The sequence below is a fragment of the Phocoena sinus genome, chromosome 12 (assembly GCF_008692025.1).
Source record: "Phocoena sinus isolate mPhoSin1 chromosome 12, mPhoSin1.pri, whole genome shotgun sequence".
NCBI classification, from domain to species: domain Eukaryota; kingdom Metazoa; phylum Chordata; class Mammalia; order Artiodactyla; family Phocoenidae; genus Phocoena; species Phocoena sinus.
This window is the reverse complement of record NC_045774.1, coordinates 24,585,852-24,605,751: the sequence shown is the minus strand read 5'-3', so window position 1 is coordinate 24,605,751 and position 19,900 is coordinate 24,585,852.

The window sequence follows — 19,900 nt, the reverse complement described above, 5'->3', positions numbered from 1 at the left end:
GCTATTCCTCTATTTCTTATGACATTTCCTAATAACTGAATTAAGCCTCACAGCCACATTATTAAAAATAATTTAGAGTTAGCTATAAGTGCTAGTGGGCTTTGTTTCTCATCCCCTTGTATGTAGCATGTTATACTTTTTGAAAATTCTTCTTTTATTTTAAATTCCTTTTTTGTACTTTGTATTTTTTTTCCCAAAAGAGATGCCTGGGTGGTAAAGTTTATAAACCATTGGGTATATAACAATATCTTTATTTTTTCCCTCATACTGGATTGATATTTTATCTGGTTATGAAATTCTAGGTTCAAGATAATTTTTTCTTAGCTTTTTGAAAGCGTTTCTCTATTATCCTTGAGTACACTCCATCATTGATATAAAATATGATGGCCAACTGATTTTTGTTCTTTAGGTAATTCTTTTTTTTATCCTTGGAAAATTTTTAGATTTTCTCTTTGTCCTTGGAATTTAATAATCTTACTAGGATTTGTTTGTGTTTTTATTTGTTTACTTTTTAAAATTTTCTGACGCAGCACTTCAGTGGCCATTTTCAGGAGGAACATTCAGAAAGTCAGATCCTAAAGCTCTCCTAGCAAGAGGATTCTGAATTTTCTTTTATCATTATTTCTTGCTTTTTATCTTAAAGAAAAAACAGACCCCAAAAACTAACAGGCTGTGAGAAACACAAAAACAGTAGACAGAAAAGGAGAAACAACATTTGCAGTCCATAATTTAAAAAAACTTCTCAACAGTTATTAATCATAGTTTATTATTTTTACCATTTTTTTCCTATTGAAATAGACCTGTATATCTAGAAATAATGCTATCATTCTTTTACAGCCAGACCCAAGAAACTTAGATTATAGAATTGATGTATTCCTGTGGGAAAAATTTGCTCTCTGTACCCCAAAGCCTCACTCATTTTCTTAATAAAATTGAAGATGGGCTTGTCCTGAAGATTCATTTGGCCTCATTCATTATAAAATCATTTTCAACAATTTAACAAGTGAATTTAGATTACATATCTAGATTGTATGAATTTCTGAAAAATATATTAATAATATATAACATGCAATATATCAACAAGAAATCCCTAGCTAAATAAATAGCTTAAATGTATTAAAGGAAAAAAAGTAGGTCTGCCTGAATATCCATGGGCTAATCTTTACTGAATGTTGCTCTGTGCCAGGCTCCTCTCTCTACTATTTTTATAAGCATCTGTCCTTTAATTCTCACATTAGTCCGATGAGGCAAGCGTTGCCATTACCCTAATTTTACGTAGGTGGAAACTAAAATTGGTAGAGCTTGCATGGGGCCCCACAATTAACAAATGTGCAAACTAGCGAAGTCAGGGCTTGAATCCAAGTTGCCTCATTCCTTGGGAGTGTTTGCTTAAGGTACATGGTGGTAAGGAAAGTGTTAGGGAGCTTGATCTCTGCACCCCATAATCAGAGAAGATATTCTGGAGGCTGTGGTTCCTGAAGGGATTAGCCAGGTGAGGAAGAGAAGGGCATTTCAGAAAAGGACAATTTTTACAATGACACGGAAGAGCGAAGAATGTGGCTCACTGGGGAGAACTGTATATCGTTGGGTGTGGATGTAAGTGTCTCTCTGTGGCTGTCAACTTTTGTGAGGCATGGTGGATTTGATTCTTTGGGTTTTATCAACAAAATGTCTGCACGGTTGTCCAGCAGTTCACATCAATGGTGAAGGTGGTTAAAATAACAGAGCTGATGGAGACCTGGTTATTTCAATCATATAAACATACCGTTAAGATTTGGTTTCATCTATTTAGATCGGGGGCTTAAATTACCATGGATTTCAGATGAAATTTATCATAAAACACACTATGGTCCAATCGTATTTGCTCATCAGAATAATTGACAGTAAAGTTCAGGACAACAGTATCAGATCTGCATGATTCTGGCCCATAAGCATTTCAAGCAGGCTGTCCACTTATGAGTAGGCCCCTACCAGGAAGAGTGAGAACGCTCACCAGAGGAAGAATGTTAGTAAGTAGAGTCCTTTCAACTTTGAGCTTTCAGAGCATTTCTATGCACATAAATGAATCAAGAGCCAGTTGAATAGTTAAGAAAATGCTTTACACAGAGCTCTTTAAAATTTAACAGGTGTCAAAGAAATTCTACCAAAGAAGCTGAAGTGCACTTTGAGTGTGTTTTATGTTCAGCGTTATTGCCTGACACAAGGACAGAATGTGAGACCGAGTATCTTCATCAGGGGAATGCTTAAATTCTAGCTCAGTTTAGGTTTCATCATGTGCCGGAAATATCTTGGATGATTCTATCAATTCCCTATAAAATAATGCACCAGTTCTTACACATCTCGTACCCATAGAGCATAATGAAAAACTTGCAATGATGAGTTGTATTGTGATTTTATTAAGTCATCTACTATGACTGCTCTGTGTCATGTTTATCTGTGGGAGCTAATGCAGTGTGTGTGTTAGGTTAAATTCCTTCTGTAATTTGAACCCCTCTCCATTGGAATGATCTCTGACCACTTTTAAGGCCTTGATATTCCTTCAAAAACAAAGGCCTTATCTCTTCAGATTGCACCCTGAATTCCATTTGCCTCTGAATTCTAATCAAAGAAAACTGAATAATCCAATTCCCTTTGAAATTTTTGATGCAATCTGATGTTGACAAGGATCTCCAGAGTAGTCTATGTGAAAAGTATGCTCTCCTGCTGGATCATTGCCCACATTGGTTTTTTAGTATCTGATTCAAAGCTGTTTAAAACAAGGTTTCTCTAAAGTCTCTTACATTATCACAGCTTGGATAAATTGACTTTAGTGGAAAACATCTTGACATATCAGCTTCATGAATTTAGAAAACGTAAGGGTTTTGTCAGAGAAAAGTGTGGTATGATTAAACCTTGATATGGTTTAAAAAAGTGATTTGTAACAAAGCTTTGTTCAGGAGATGGGCGAAATTTCTAAGGACTGACTTACAGTCTGAGACTGGCTGACCTGTAGAATTTGTGATTCTCATGCAACATCAAAGAGGGGATGGAGGATACAAGGATAAATTTACAAGTCACAACATGTTTTCTGGGGCATGAACATTCTCCTCTCTCCTCTGGCCCCTACATTTTATCCTTCAGTGGCCTTCTATTACAGCAGTTCTCTGAACCTCTCATACGGCACTTAATCTCTTTATTCTTTTGTCTTGTTTTCAAGTTGTTCATGTGTTTTCTTGCCTCCACAACCAGATTGAAAGTTCCTGGACTGGAGATCAAGGGCCGTGTTTTATACTGCTTTTGTGACTATCACAGTATCTAATAGTATGCTGAGTTCACAGGAGACCCATCAATCCTAGTAAAGTGGAACCAAATTGAATAAGTAGCCGTGGTAATCTTGACCCAGGGCCAGGCAGAATCCACAAAATCTGTTGGTCCTCATTGGCAGCCACATCACATTTCATTTCTATGCCCAAGTAATCTCCTGCCTTGGCTATCCACGTGCCATCTTCTCCTCAAAAGGCATCTTCTTTTTTGGAAAATTTCTAGGTTTTTCTCATCTGTAGTCCCTTTTCATCTTGAATGCCAGGTCTAGGTATATGGCATTAAATGTATTTTTTTGGTCAATAATTAACAAATTAATAAATTATACCTGTGTGGTTGCCTAGTCTCATAGGATTTAATAGTAAATATATGCTTACAGTCCTTGTAAGCGGTTTCTTAGTATATCAATTTAATTTTTATTGAGTGTGGCAAAATTATCATTTTTGTTGGAGTTCATCTTTGCTTCCAGAACCCAAGCTATTTATTTATTTTTTGTTTCCTCTTTTCTCTTAAAAATATGTATTTCCTTTGATTCTAAAATCAATAAGTAGTTATGGTAAAGATTTTGGCAAATACAGGACAACAAGAAAATTAAATCCATCCATAATTCCATCGCCTAGAGATAATGTTTTTAAGATAATTTCCTGCCATACTCTTCCTATGTATATGTGTATACATGACCCTCAGTCTGTTAGCTTGGATGTATAAGACATATTTTTTTTATCTTCATAAATCCAAATGAAGTCTGACCTTATCCTTCAGCCATCCTTCCAGAGGATATTGTAATCACCTTGCCAACTGTGAGGAGATTTCACTTATATTTTTATTATAATTGACTTGAAATTATAATCAATCCATGAAAAGTAGATATTTTTATAATATTCAGTCTCCCATCTAAGAATATGGTATATAACCTTTGTTCAAGTTTTCTTTTATCTTCTGGTAAAATGTTGTAGGTTACCCCCCCAACCCCCTGTGGGTGCAGAAGTTCTACTCTTTTCTAAGTTATTTCTAGGTGTTTAACTTTTTAAATTGCAATTGTGAAAAGACTCTTTTTATACTTACATGTACTGTTATTAATGATATTATTTAAGAAAATTGCTGATTTTTTTGTATTTACTTTTTCTTCAACCATATTAGTAAATATTCTTATTAGTTATATTAATTTTTAGTTTACTTCTTGGAAATTTTTAGCAGATCATAGCACCACTGACAAATGATCACAGTTGTACCTCTTATTTCCATTTCATGTCTTATTACATTGACTAAAATTTTCAAGAATAAGATTAATAGGGGAATTCCCTGGCGGTCCAGTGGTTAGGACTCAGCACTTTCACTACTGGGCCGGGTTTGAACCCTGGTCGGGGAACTAAGATTCTGCAAGCCACTCGGTGTGGCCAAAAAAAAGAAAAAGAGGAAAAAAAAAAGAATAAGATTAATAATACTGATATCTCTATTTTAAAGAGATTGTGTCCAGTGTTTTATAGATTTATATCATGTTATCTGCTGTTTTGAGATAGGTGCTCCTTTTTATGCTGAGTAATTAATAGTTACTTTTAAAAATTATTCTTTGAACGAGATTTCCTAAAGAATTTTGTAGCTATCTGTTTAAAAAACTATTGTGTAGGGCTTCCCTGGTGGCGCAGTGGTTGAGAGTCCGCCTGCTGATGCAGGGGACACGGGTTCGTGCCCTGGTCTGGGAAGATCCCACATGTCGCGGAGCGGCTGGGCCCGTGAACCATGACCGCTGAGCCTGCGCGTCCAGAGTCAGTGCTCTGCAACAGAAGAGGCCACAACAGTGAGAGGCCTGCGTACCGCCAAAAACAAACAAACAAAAAACTATTGTGTAGAGAGTGAAAGTGTCAACATGGGCATAATTTACTAATTTATTGGTCATTAACGGATAGTGGTATGGTAATTATGGTAATAAATAGCATTTGTAACATTTGTTTACATTATTTCACTTAACTTAGTTAGACTTTATTATCCATTTATATTTTTGTTTTTATCACTTGTATTTGCATTTTTTTCCTTCTTCCACTGCATCGTATCTTCTTAAGGAATCATATTATTCCTTTGTAACATCTTACAGTGTCTTCTAAAGTGTTCACATTCCATGGGTACTTGTTCTTGATGACCTACTAACCGAGTATTGATCATAGTAACAACAATAATAGTGACCCTGTATTTATTTATTGACTATTTACTATGTACCCAGGCAGTTCCAAGAACCTTATATGCTACCTTTTTAATACACACAATAATCCTTTAAGGTTGATATTATTATTATAATACCCTTTTTTCTGTTTGAGGAAACTGAGGGACTGAGAGAGGTTAAGCAGGTTGCCTTGGGTACACACCTAGGAAATTATAGAGCCTGGAATTGAATCCATGCATCCTAATCCCAGAGCTATGTTCCCTTCCACAGATGGTCATGTTCTTGTGTAAGTCATTCTGGTAAATGTCCTTAAATAAAATATCAGTCCTCCTTTATAACTATGAAACCTGGTGCAACCAGTAGAATGGGTTAAGACTTGAAATGTGTTTTTCTGGAATAGCAATTAATTTTTGTTTTTTTTTTACTTCTCAGGATAGAACTTTTGATTCTTCTATGTGAAATGGCCCTAAGAATGTTTTATTCAGTAATCTTTATAGCTTTTCCTAGCCAGCATAACTTTGGTTATCTCTTAAATTTTTGTTTTGCAAAATTCTTTATTTTTGTTGAAAACAAAGATTATTTTATCACTTGTGGCAGAATAAATAGTCACCATTAGTAAAGCTACAATGATGATGCACATGTCCTTGGAATAGGTCATCCTCAGAGAGTTTTAACTGCTTAAACTTTCTATATTCTGTTGGGTGGAGGGTGGCGGACTCACCAGAGGCTGGATGGAAAGAAAATGGGGCTCTGGTCCAGCTTGGCACTAGTCATATGTGAGGCCACTGGAAAACCAGAGAAGTGTTTTTATCCATAAAAAGGGTATGTAGGGCTTCCCTGGTGGCGCAGTGGTTGAGAGTCCGCCTGCTGATGCCGGGACACGGGTTCGTGCCCTGGTCCGGGAGGATCCCACATGCCGTGGAGCGGCTGGGCCCGTGAGCCATGGCCGCTGAGCCTGCGCGTCCGGAGCCTGTGCTCCGCAATGGGAGAGGCCACAGCAGTGAGAGAGGCCCGTGTACCGCAAAAAAAAAAAAAAAAAAGTGTATGTAAAATATGATTAAGTTTCTTCTAGGGCTAGAAGTTTATTATCAATGTAAAATTTATTATCAATATTAATTCAGAAATTGTAAGAATATATTTTTGATAAATACCAAAGCATCAAGCCCATTAACCTTTTTTTTTGCCATTTGAAAACTCGCAGCATCTTGTTTAATTAATATAAAATACATTATTTGAAAATCTTAAAAATTACCAATATAATGTATAAATTACATATCTTCAATTTTAAGTGATAGAATTATATCATTTTTATGATCTCTTAGAAAATAATTTAATTGACTCCTGTAGATACACTTTAACTGCAATCATATTTATGTTCCCTCTCTTTACCCCATATGTTAACAACAATTAAAGTAAGAACGAAACAGTAGTCACCTCCAGGTTCCACTATAAAAACAGTGCTTTAGACAGAGCATATTTCAGGCTATCAAACACTCTATTCATTTCCATAGTTTCAGGTCTACCAATAAAAAGCTATCTTTCCATAATTTTATTTTCTACTAGCTTAGATTATAAATAGCTCTTAGACTTGATATTTTTCAACAATTGTCATGCTTCTTTATTGAAAAAGAACTTATTCTCACATTCATTTTGTATCTCCCAGTTGTGTCTACCTTTAGTGTTTTAATTACAGGTTATTTTGGGCTATGGGCATAAAAATGAATTAGTTTGGAAGCTAAATTTCATTACTCGTACTGCAAAGATAGGTCCAATAACAGATGCAACAAATTTTAACTATCATTTCTGTCAGAATCACAGATGGTATTGATGTGGAAGACATCTGTGGCACAGGCCAGAGGAGAGACGGTTGGCTTTCTCTTAAAGTTAGGGCAAAGGATGTGGCAAAAAGAGATCTAAGGATGCCATGAGGAATTTCAGCACTGCTCTTGTGTGCACTCAGGTCATGGTAAATCAATTATAACAGATTCAGAGGCCAGCTATGGGGAACCCAGGTGCACAATGGGTACTGGGTGTTCCAGGGTTTTCCTACTTTGTTCCTGGCAGAATCTAGAATAGATAATAGATGTTATAAATTGTTTGCGCTTAAAAAGTAGATAGAAAAGACTCTAAGTGGGAGAAATGCTTTGTCAAGTGGGAATATGGTCACAGCAAGTTTGAATCCCCTTATACTATTGCTGAGGAGACTTAAATGTCAGATATACGAAGCAGCAAGGTGAATAGATAAAACCTATATTAGAAAGATGAAAAAGTGGGGCAGCACTGTATTGTTAATTGAGCGTATTGACCACAGGATATAAATATGGGCTTAGATGATCCACTTGTTACTTTAACAAATATTGTCACGTACGTATTATGTGCTAGAAACTGTGACAGTTGCTGAGAGACAATGATATGTAATTTAAACATGGTCCCTGCCTTCCCAGAGTTTATATTCTTGTGGGAGAGCCTTTGTGCATATTAAAACAGTAGTACAAGTGTAAAAGATAAATATATAGTTGAACCAACAGTTTTTCTTTTTACTATTCTCAAGGTTTGTATTTGTACTATTTTTTCCACTGTCATAAGCTATAAATGCTGGTGTAGCAATAAACATTTATTTTTTATTTTTATTTTTTTGCGGTACGCGGGCCTCTCACTGTTGTGGCCTCTCCCGTTGCGGAGCACAGGCTCCGGACGCGCAGGCTCAGCGGCCATGGTTCACGGGCCCAGCCGCTCTGCGGCATGTGGGATCTTCCCGGACCGGGGCACGAACCCGTGTCCCCTGCATCGGCAGGCGGACTCCCAAACACTGCGCCACCAGGGAAGCCCAGCAATAAACATTTTACACGTATTAATTCATTTAATCCGCACATCACTCTGTCTCAGGTGTCCCCATGTTACAAATTAAAGCACTTAGGCATAGAAAGGTGGCAGTAATTTACCCAGGGTAGAACAGCTTCTAAGCTGGAGAGCTGGGAACTGAACCCTTGCAGTGTCGATCCGGAGTCTATGGTCTTCATCATGACTACGTATATTGCAATGATGCAATTGTTTGTGCTAAACTTAATGTAAATCTTCATCCAGAGCATTAGTACTTATACATCTCCCTTTTATTGTGTCATAATGCCCCTGTGGGCCATGTCATTGATGTTTTCCGGAGTGCCCCGCGTACAACGAAGCTTTGGAATGTGTTATTGATAACTGACCTCACCAATCAGGCAGAGAAGGTCATCTTGTTGCATAAATGATGTTGGCAGTCTTCCTAAAGTGCAGTTTTAATCCTGCTTTAATCCTGCTAGCTATTATCAGGTGACTTAAGTTAACAGGTTTTTAAATAAGAATAAACCCTGGGAATGTAAGGAGGACATAAGATTATCTTAGCTCACCCACAGGCCAGAAAGTTCCAGGCATTTGGGATACAGTGATGCTCCAGGGAGGCTGGCAGGACACCTGGTGACCCAACAGCATCTCTTAGAGGAGGCTGTCCTTGGGATAACGCTTCTCTGCCTGCTTTTTCTCCACAGTTCAGTTCCCTCTACACGTTATCCTTTTTGTCTTCCACATTTATTCTTGATAGCACGCACCTTCTTTTTTGCTTTTCAAATGTTTATTTGTCTTATGTGGGTGGAACGCTGCAAGAGTGCAAAGAAACTTATGCATTTAGCCCTGTTTCCCTGCTGTTCACATTAGTTTAGTAAAAGAAGATTAAGTAACATTAAAGGGAATGCAAGAAATAAGTATAAATATATCCAGGGTAGTGATCCTCTGATTCACTAAAGGGTGAACTGAAATTGTTGGCCCAATTCACATTTATGTGAGAGCCTAGAGAAATTACTTTCCCTTTAACTTCCCTACACTTGTGAAAAAGGGGAGTGGGCAACATTTATGTTACAAGACAGCAATCTTTTATTGAAACATTTTTTGTCAAAAACTATGCATGGAGAGATTAATCTCTTGTTCATAAATTAGGATAAGTCTAACATCACTATTCCAAACCAGTATTATTTACAAAAAAGAACCTTTGCTTTATCGCCAGGTTCACAGGACTAAAATTTAAACCAACTTCAGTCTAGCTTTTAAAATCTTCCTGCCATCAAATGCCCAGCAGACCTTATTAGGGTAGGGGCAGCCTTTTGATGGCAACATTCATCATTCACCAGGAGTGCAGAACCACAACTGAGCAACAACAACAAAAGATTAAATCATTCCAAACAATTCCTATTTGTTCTCCAGAAGAATGTCTAATTCTCCCCTTCTATACAGACAGGTGGGAGGGGAACCCCACAGAGAATCATAATGTTACTTAAATTAAACTCTTCAAAAAGTGAACAAGATGGTTTAGTGTATATATGGATGAACTGCAGTTGATGACACAAGCAGATAATAAACTTAAACCCAGATTAACACACACCCCAACAGCTGGCCAGCTCAAATAGTTACTTCTCATTTAATCTGGATCACCTGTGCAATTTTTTATTCTCTAGTGAAATGCATTGCCCAAACCTTTCAAAGCATATAAGGGGCAGGCTTCTTAGAAATTCAAACTAAAATATTAAATGATAAAAATTGCTGGCTTATTATACAGTTTCTGACAGACTCCAATATGCTGGGTGACAGAAAGTCATTCTATCTCAGTTGCTAGTAAAAAGGTAAATCTTGTATGTACATAGAAAGACAATATTACAAGACTATAGTGTTACCTACCAAAACAAGAATATCTAGAATGTAATTTTCAGTAAACACTTGGGACGAAGGGCAATCAGAATATAAGAGAAAGCAAAATCCACATAAATTAATTCTTAATCTGAGAAATCAATAAAATGTATACATAAATGACTTGTTATGAAATGTATACATAAGTGACTTGTTTCCACAAGTCACTAATTCCAAGGACTAGTTAGTAGTTAGTTTCTAACTAAAGTATTACAGGACATTCTGGTGTATTCTGTCTTCTTGTGATCAGTAGCACGCACCTTCTCAGTACGCTCTGCTTCCACTGCTTCATGACATCTACTGCACGTTTATTTCCATAGTGCTCTATGTTTGCTGACATAGTTGCAAGCCTCAGATTTACATTCCCCGTGAGACAGTATCTGATGCGATCTGGTTTAAGGCACCTGGTTAGGGCAGATGTTTGGCGCTGGTCCCGCATGAGCTGATGGCCAGTCTGGAGCCAGTTGCCCTTGACTCAGGAGCTGACCCCTGTCTCCTAATTTATGGTCAGGTTGTGATGATACTTAGCATTTGATATATCGGAAGCCTTCTGCAGGAAGTTCTGGGCATGTCAGGCACTCTGAGAATCTGAGAAGGGTGTAGTGAAACTGTCAGACAAAGTTGCATAGCTTTCCCAGTATAAACATATTATTGATTTATTTCTACATTGAATGCCTATGTGACCCAAGTCAGTAATTTGTGACGCTGTGGGTTGGGGAACAGAGAAAGAATCTGCTTGTTAGAATAGAAAGAGAATGAGGGGCTAAGGATCATGAAACTGTTAGGATATTATGAATATTAACATTTAAAGACATTTCTAAAAACAGAGTTGTCAGTTATGTGGTTAATTGTGAGGTTGTTGATAGCAAAGTGATAGGGCAGAAAGGAACCTCAAGAGATTATCTAGATCATTTTCCTACTACAAAAGATTAAAAGAAAAGAGGTGGTTGTCAACCATTTAAACATTTGTATCTAAGCAAAACTCCCTAAAATCTGTAGAGTAACATACTCTTGAGAAGGCACTAAAATAGAAAGCCTCTCCTCTTTTCCCCATTGTCTCTGTCCATTTCTCTGCTTTATTTTCCTTCTTAGCTTCTGTTACTACCTGCATACTAGATGTTTATGTATTTATTTGTTTGTCATTGTCTACCCTGTGAGAATATAAACTTCACGTAGCAGCTTGGTCTCGTTCTTCCTCCGTTATATCTCCTATGCTTAGAAAGTGCCTGGCTTATGGTAGGTGCTTATAAATATTTGTTGAATAAATGAAACAATTAATATATGTATTGAAAGTGTCTGGATGAATAGACACCAAATTGTTAACAATACCCATCTCTGGGGAGTACAATTAGCAAAGCTGGGAGAGAATTGGAGGAAAGAGGTAGAATGGTGGGCTTTTATAAACCTCAATGTTGTTTACATTTTGCATTACTTAACAAAACTATATTTGACTTGATTTACATTTAACTTTTTAGGAATGCACCTATTGCATGAGCAAGTGAAGGCATATGTAGGTATCATGTTGTAACGCAAATGTATGTTTACTAATGTCCTATAGCCTTTTACAGTGGATATGTCCAATTTTCTATAGTGAGGTGGTAAGTTCCTTTTCAGGGAGGGCTCATATTTTTTAAATCTGTTTTGACTATTTCATATGTGGTAAGAAATTAATATGTAATTATTGACCAAACTTCTGGGGCAAAACAAAACAACATTAATACCAATTTTTAAAATAAGAGTATCTTCCAAATGTCTGGAAACAGCCTTTCACCAGTATTCAGCAAAATAATAGAACTTCTGGTAAGAATACTTGCAACCACTTAAGAAGCAATTGATCATAAACAATAAATAGAATCATTTTGTAAGGATAAAAATGATGCCAATACACATAATAGCTTTTTTTAAAAGACTATAAAATTGCTGAATTAAAGATGAAGAGTATATTAGGAAAACAGAATTTGAACCACATTTATTTCAGTAAACATATTTATTATGGGGAAATAATTACAAAAGGCGTTAGCAGTGCCTGAAAGTCAGACGGAGAAGGAAGGCAGCCAGAGGTTAGCAATAGCAGGAATCCTCTATCACCTTTAGAGCTGGATGAACTAAGGCAGAAAGTAGTGTCATCTGAGGCCAGCGCCACTGGGTAGGAACAGGGACTGCTCAGAGGCAAAGGGAGGGGCTATCTATTAGGGGCTAAAACCACAAAGGAGAGACCCTCTGATTGGTCTATGTAGGAGATACAGTCACTACCCGAAGGAGAAAGAGGAGAAGAAATACTCTAGCTTCTTCCTTCTCCCTACCCTCAATCTCCCACTAGTGCCTGCCATTGGCCAAACCTATCAGGAAGTCATTCTGAAAGGGATCCTGGGAAATGTAGTTTACAGAGTTTGTCCCTTGAAATACAGTGCAGATCAGGTAAAATCAGGATCGGTTTTGAGAAGAGGCAAATAACCTGAACAAATGGCATAATAAAGGAAAAAATATATTCTATTCATGCAATAGTCGAGTTTTATACAAAATATTTTTAGATATACTTAGTCATGTGAATTACTTTATACAACATTTATTTATATATTTGGGTAAGAATATCAGTGTGGTTTGAAGAACAGCATTAATTATTTCTCAGCCTTTTTACTCAAGAGTCCTTTTCACAGTAATAGATAATATTGTCAATCACCTTATTGATTCTTTACTCCTGTATTATTTTAATAGTGTATTATGGCATCAAAAGTAAACACACCTTTCTTTCTCACTTCATGGAAGGAATCTTTGTCATGTGCTAAATTTTTCAATGTTTAAAAAAACATTTTTTTTCTGATTTGTTTCTAAATGACAAACTAAGAGAGAGACTTGGAGGCTATATTTTTATAAGCATTTCTCATGAAAAATCTTTTCCCCACCAATAAATTCAAAGCCAAATTAGACATAACTGACATTATATTTTCTCTTTTTAACTTTGGCTTTTGAAATACTGGAGACATTTCACTGTGAAGTGTAGGAATTTAAATTAAATGAATGCACCTTATGGATCTTTTGAGGATCATCTTGAGGTGAATTTGCAGAATTATTATCATTTATCTCTTTTCACCGACTATATAATTGAGAAGATTCTCCCAGTGATTTATACCGCCATTAGTACTTTCTATTAATTATGATTTGGAAGATGTAGTAAGTATAATGTTAATGAATGTGTTGAATGATGTTGGATTAATTGGAATGACAAAAACGCCTTAAGCAAAGAGTGATAGTTTGAGATTATTGGCAAATCCAAAGATAAAGCTGTTATTTACTTTGGGTCCTGCCCTGTCCTTAGAAATCTGACTTGTCCAGAGCAAGAAGTTAGGTCAAATATGATGGGTTCAGAGCAAGAAGTTAAATTCAATCTTCAATTGTCGTTCCTAATATTTGGGAAAAAAACTTTTTTATTTTATTGTGGAAATTTGAAACATACACAACAATAACTCCAAGTACAGTTCACCCAGCTCTGACCAGTGTCAACTCATGACCAGTCTTGGTCTGTATATTCCCTTTCCTCTCCCCTTGAATGCCACTGGATTATTTTAAAGACAACCGCAGATATCGTATCACTTCATCCCTTGTTTTAACAAGCCTTGTCTAGGGGGTGGGGGTGGGGCGGCTGGTTGCTTTCCATCTACTAGCGTAGTAGGAGCATCAACACAAAGTCCGTCTGCTTCCCAAGAATGGCTGTCATTTGTGTGCCCTGGTGTTGGAAATTACCAGGGAATTATATATCCTTTGGTGTATTGTTCTAAATTTAGGCACTAGGTAAACAATCTTGTAAAATGCACACCTACTTCTTAGGATGGGAAACGTTACTTTTTAGAAATCATTAGTATGCCTTTTAGAATCAGATTCAGGTACAATCATCCCATCCAAGGTAGAACCATAATGAAGTAGGATTTTGGACAGAAATATTCTAGAGATAATTAGAGATGACACAAAAAAAAATTCCAGAACCTAGAACTTGCTCCTCACCAGTCATGGCCCTGGAAATTTTGTGATGGGGCAGTGGAAGAAGGAGGGGAAGACTGTGGAGAAACAAGCAGAGGAAGGATTCTCTTCCCACTTTACACAACTTCCTTGGAAAATAATATCTCTGTTCATGGCGTCAGTTATTCCCTGTGTTGATGACTTCCAGATCTGTATTTCTGCATCTCTCCTTAGCTCCGGTTCAAACACCTAGTAGATATTTCTACATACTACCTGCATGCAAACCACCTCCTTATCCAATTAAGTATCCAAGTCAGACACCTGAAAATCATGCTCCTCAGACCAGTCAACCATCAGTTCTTATCCTGTCTGCCTCTGAAAAGCCTTTCCATGTTTCTCTGTCTCTTCCACTGTCCCTGCCTTAGTTTAGATTTTTTTTTTTTGCCAGAACTAGTGAACTTATCTTAGACCCAATTCATTCTCCATTCTTCTATTAGAGATGCATTGAATATGCAAGTTGAATATCTCTCCAGTCTCAAGTTCTTAAAGTTACCCTTGTGTGTGGCAAATACGATCCTTTGTGAGCTAGCCTTGTGCTATTTGTTTGGCTCATCTCCTACCATTTCTTAGTGACTTAGCACCTAACTGATGGAAGTATGTGTAGTTCTCCAAACATGCCAAAATACTGAGTCTGATTTAGAAAACCTGATTCAGATAGGGCCTCAGAATTTCTAATAAGATCTATTTCTAATAAGATTCCAGCTGATGCTGCTGACCCACAGACTAGACTTTAGTAGCAAGGCTCCAGGAACTGTTCTTACCCTATTCCTTAGTTATTAACAGTCACAGTTGTTTCTTTTCCTTGCCCTCCATTTGGTGTTAACTGTGCTATATCTTCGGCCGTTTTATTTTTCAGAACAGAACCGGTCAGATTCTCTCCCTATATCACACACTTGGCCAAATCCTTTTTACCCTTCAAGTCTCAGCTCAAATGAAAATTTCATTTAGAAAACTGCTCTGAATCCCATGGGAAGATTTGGGCACCTCTTCTACGTACATTGCATTTCTTATTTTCTTCTATATGGCCCTAACACATTACACTGTAGATTCTTGTTTGTCTATATCCCGATTCAAAGTGTTCCCAGCAATTACTCACAGTACCAGGGACATGGGAGAAACAGAAAATATTTTTTGAAAAATAGAGACATGAACATCCCCGCCGCATCACCACTCCCCCCCCCACTGCAACTTTATGATCATCTTTTGATATCCCCATGGCATTTCCAGAACTGTATGAGGAACAGATAGTTCTAAGGAGTTTTAAAGGTTTATGGACCACAGACCTCAGAGATTAATTACAATCCCATGTTAATAATAATACGGTCACCAGAGGCTAAGGGCCCAGGAATGTCTCTGGACAAGCTTACTAAGCAGCCTTTCGGGCTTCGATTAAGTGGTCATGGTCTGTCTATAGCCCCTGGGCTTTTAGGCCCAGAAAAGATGATTTGTCAGGATCTTGACTGAATGTCCCTTTCTCACGGGCAGATTCACATTAACCCAGGTTTTAAGATTGATGTATAATTTAGAAAGTCAACCCATTCATTCACTGTGAGACGTTATGGCCTTAAGAACCGGAATAGGACTTCCCTGGTGGCACAGTGGTTAAAAATCCACCTGCCAATGCAGGGGACACGGGTTCGAGACCTGGTCTGGGAAAATCCCACATGCCACGGAGCAACTGAGCCTGTGCTCCACAACTACTGAGCCCGCGTGCCACAACTGCTGAAGTCTGTGCCCCTAGAGCCCGTGCTCCGCAACAAGAGAAGCCACCGCAATGAGAAGCCCTCACACCGCCACGAAGAGTAGCCCCTGCTCGCCGCAACTAGACAAAGCCCACACGCAGCAACAAACACAGCCAAAAATAATAAATAAATAATAATAATAATAAGAAAAAGAACCTGAAGAGTAGAATCCACATGATTATCCCTTTCCTTGCTATGATCAAGCTTTAAGGAAAGTCAAGTATTAATTCAATTTTTTTTGGTAGGGCAGAATCTGAAAAGTAGGATTTAGAGAAATTGGGTGACTCTCAGCATCAGTAAGCTAGCTTGAAACATCCAAACCATATTAGGAATAACTTTGTGAATGGGATCAGAAATAGTCTGTGGTCACACATTTTGCCTCCATCTCCACCATAAGGATGGATTTTCAGTGGGGCTGGAAATGCTCACATGCAAAATCTGATGATGGAGGGTGCCTGTCCCAGAGTGGGCCCTGCCACTGTTTGCCTCTGGGGCTCTTCCTTTACTGTGCTTCCATGGCAGTGAACTCCCTTTCGGATCGACTCATCTTTCCCTAGAGCAATTCTCTCTCTCCTTTTCTTTTTCTTTCTTTTAGGTGACTTTGCATGACTCTGCCCTGGTTCTTCACTTGTTTTTTTCCCATCACTTCTAAGTTCTAGAAGGCACTTTCCAATAGAACCACAAGTGACTCCAGACCCCACCCCCACCCTTCCCCTCTGTCGCGAGGAAAGGACTGGCCTTAGAAAGAGGGCTGATGACTCTCGGGTGTGATATAGTGGTTCAACATCCCCAGCACGACTTAGCATAAAAAGGAAAAAAATAAATGTTCATCTCCTTTACCAAATACTCTATATGCAGTAAGTTCTTTTGAGTTGAATGAAAAAGACTCTGGGGGGTGGGTAACGCCACTTTCCCCCTTCTCCCTCTTTATGAGCTGATTTCACTGGGAGTGGAGGGTGGAGTGCCCATCACAGGATTAATGATCTCTGTTCCAAATCCCACATTTTATAAATTTATTTATTTTTTTAAATTTATTTTTGGCTGCGTTGGGTCTTCGTTGCTGCGTGCGGGCTTTCTCTAGCTGTGGCGAGCGGGGGCTACTCTTCGTTGTGGTGCGCGAGCTTCTCTTTGTTGCGGAGCACGGGCTCTAGGCACGCGGGCTTCAGCAGTTGTGGCTCGCAGGCTCTAGAGCGCAGGCTCAGCAGTTGTGGCGCATGGGCCTAGCTGCTCCATGGCATGTGGGATCTTCCCGGACCAGGGCTCAAACCCGTGTCCTCTGCATTGGCAGGCGGATTCTTAACCACTGTGCCACCAGGGAAGTCCCCAAATCCCACATTTTAGACTGTAGTTTTCCTGCATTGCCATGAACTTATTTGGAGAGAGGGAGTCTGCAGATAAAGCAAAGAGAATCCTAGTAAATTATGAGAAGGGTAGTAAACGACAGGGTGAGGATGAGTATAACTGCATCGTGATTGCTAAGGCTAATAGTTCTTGAAATGTTATCAAGGGAAGTTATAATTTTTCTCCTTATTGGATATAAATGTTTAAATTATCGACCACTTTCTTTAGTTTTCTGGTGGTAGGAGACTGACACAAGGCAGTGTTTCTCTATCCTTAACGCCTCTGAATCCTCTAGGGGTCTTGTTAAAATGCAGATTCTGACTCAGTAGGTTTGAATCCAAGTGAGTCCTGAGTTTCTGCATTTCTGACAAGATCCCAGCTGATGCTGTTGGTCCACATGTCACAGGGTGGGTAGAAAGGTGTTATAAGATTCCTGGAGGCCTATCCCACCCCCTCACTTAATTGTCAGCTCAGTCAAAACTCTTCCTTTTCCCTGCCATTTGCTCTATTTTACCTGCTTTCTGGCTACAGCCATTTCGTTTTGCAGAATCAACTACGTCACGCGGTAGGAAACCCTTCTTAGTCCTGTGGGTTTGCATGGACTTGGAAACATTCAGTCATTGGGAAGTATTAAACAATAAGGAAAAATTAGTGGAGGGAGAGGGTCCTGTGTGGGTGGAGGAGAGTGGTGTGTGTGTGTGTGTGCGCACGCGTGTGTGTGTGTGTGTGCATGGTGGGGAGTGGGGTGTGTGTGTGTGTGCGTGTATGTGTGTGCATGGTGGGGAGTGGGGTGTGTGTGTCATGGCGGGGAGTGGGGTGTGTGTGTATGTGTGTGTGCATGGCGGGGAGTGGGGTGTGTGTGTGTGTGTGTGCATGGCGGGGAGTGGGGTGTGTGTGTGTATGTGTGTGCATGGCAGGGAGTGGGGTGTGTGTGCGTGTATGTGTATGTGCATGGCGGGGAGTGGTGTGTGTGTGTGTGCATGCGTATGTGTGTGTGTGTGCATGGCGGGGAGTGGGGTGGGGTAGGGAGGAAAAGGATATAATAGGTGTCATTGGAATGTGGAAATGTGTGTATGTAAGAGACCTGTTAACTCATGTCTAAAATAGCATAACACCCCAGCATGGTTGGGCAAGTATAGTAGCAAGATGGAAAAAAAAAAAAAATCTAGGGAAGGTCCAAGAATATTTTGGAATAATATAACACTCATGGTTTCTTTCCTTTTTTCTGCTGCAAGTTGGATGTAGTTCTCTGCTGTTCGGAGTTCACTCTGTTCCCTATCCTGTCTTGCAAAGATGAGGTGAAAGGTATTACAAAGGGAGAAATTTCTACTGTTTGTGACCAAACAGTACTCAGGATGTCATTATTCCAGTTCCACCTAAATCTTTCCAAAGTGTCATTATATAATTTCTCTGCAGAAATCCCACTTAACACCCTGACCTTCCTGACTTTGCTCTTTCACTCTTTTTAAACCTTGTCTTTGTAAAAATTACATATCAATGTGGAGGATTACTTTCTTCCCTTAAAAATAAAGTGACACCAAATTTCTGTTGTCAGTTTTTCATTTTAATTACCCCCTCCCCACTTCAGTTCTCTTCAGTGAGGAATTCCATATGTATTTGATACTATTGTTAGTTTTCTCTTATTTATCAAAGTGTCTCCTACAAAAATACTATTATCAGGCTTTAGAGAATGAAGATGTTTTAAAATAATGCAAATAATCAAAATCTCCAATGATTGGGCTTCCCTGGTGGCGCAGTGGTTGAGAGTCTGCCTGCCGATGCAGGGGACACGGGTTCGTGCCCCGGTCCGGGAAGAGGCACAACAGTGAGAGGCCCGCGTACCAAAAAAAAAAAAAAAAAAAAAAACTTGAAAAAAAAAAATCTCCAATGATCAAATGGCAGTAAAACACTTCAAAGAATTTTCCCTTGGAGAAGCTTTTTGAAGAGCCAATCTTTCACCAGAAGACTCAAAGTATTTGGTAGGCCTGTCTGTCAAATAGTTTTCTGTGATTTTTTTTCTTTTCCTCATGATGGGAAGAAAACCAAAATGCAATATGCAGTAACTTAAAAAAACAAAAATGAAGAAGACTGCTAGATGTATTGTGATTGTGATAAAATTCCAGCTTTCAAATTCAGATTTAGTTATAGTGCTCTGTTTTTCTATCAAGTTTACATTTCATGTCTGTCTATGCAGTACTGTAGTTAAGGCATCTCTGTGCCTTAACAATTTGTACTTGTTTAGAAGAAATCGGCTTTCTTGGAGATGTCACTGGGAAATGCTACTTTTTATTGCTTGGACTATTTAGGATTTTATATGTGTAAAGTGCTATACAATCCCATCAGTGGTTATTCCCATAAATAATTTAATGACTTCGTTTATTCTTGCTATATCCATTTTATAGATGGTAATACAGAGGAGTGGATTACAGGGGAGTTGAAATTAGATCCTACAATCACAAAAATTTCCTAGACTGTTGTTTAAACTGTAGACTGCAAATGTGTCTCCATGTGTTAAGTATCTGATAAAAAAAATGAAATATGTGGGGAGTTGGCATCTCTGGGGCTGTGTCTGGGTTTGTTAAAGGAAAAATGAGGAGATGTGAGTCAATTACATAATATTACAGAGAAAAAA